Below are 875 nucleotides of genomic sequence, written 5' to 3'. Positions count from 1 at the left end.
AGGCACATCTCGTGCTTGTGGCTTTATTTTTTATTTTTGTTTTATTTTATTTATTATTTTTTTCTCAGGCTTTGGCTTTATGGTTGGCACGAAAAGACCATCGAGTCCTTTTAGCTTCATTTTTGTGTTATAAAAAATTACGTTTTAACACTTTACAAATAAAAATAATAATTCAAAGTAAAAAATTGCACCGATAATTTTATTTTTGATTGCTAAGCCAAAAAAAAAAAAATGAAGCAATTTGTAGATTACGATCGTGAAAATAATAAATATAAAGTAATAGATGAATTTTTAAAGTCAACCGATTAAAATACATTTTTCTAGACGTTTTTTTTTTTTTTTAAGAATGGTTTTATTGACACTCACCTTTTTACTCTCAACAACTCTTTTTTAAATACACACTCTATATAATTTTAAAAAAATTAAATTTATTTTTTACATACCCCTATTAATTTAAAATTGTCCTTAACTATTTTCATAAAATAAATAATTATTGTCCACTTCAATTTTCTTTTCACACATACCATTTTATTTTAATTTGTTATTTAAATAGTATTATTTCTCTATCCCTTCTTTTTTTTTTTTGGTTGAAGTTTTGAGTATGAAGCATTTTTTTTTTCATAATAAAAACAAAAACAAAAACAAATAGAAAATGAAATGGGAAAAAAGTCGATACAACTTTATAAAAAAATGAAATAAAAAACAAAATAAAATGATAAGACTGTTGGGAATAGTGTCCTAGAAGCATGAGATGTAATAGGATATTTATTATTTGATTAATAAAAGAGTTTATTCATCATTTTATGTGCATATATTTATGAATATTTTATGAATATCAAATGAAAATTCCGTGATTGTTTATGTAACCTTAAACA

Source organism: Morus notabilis, unplaced genomic scaffold (genome assembly GCF_000414095.1).
Source record: "Morus notabilis unplaced genomic scaffold, ASM41409v2 Scaffold3353, whole genome shotgun sequence".
Taxonomy (NCBI): Eukaryota; Viridiplantae; Streptophyta; class Magnoliopsida; order Rosales; family Moraceae; genus Morus; species Morus notabilis.
Note: the sequence above shows the minus strand (reverse complement) of the source record.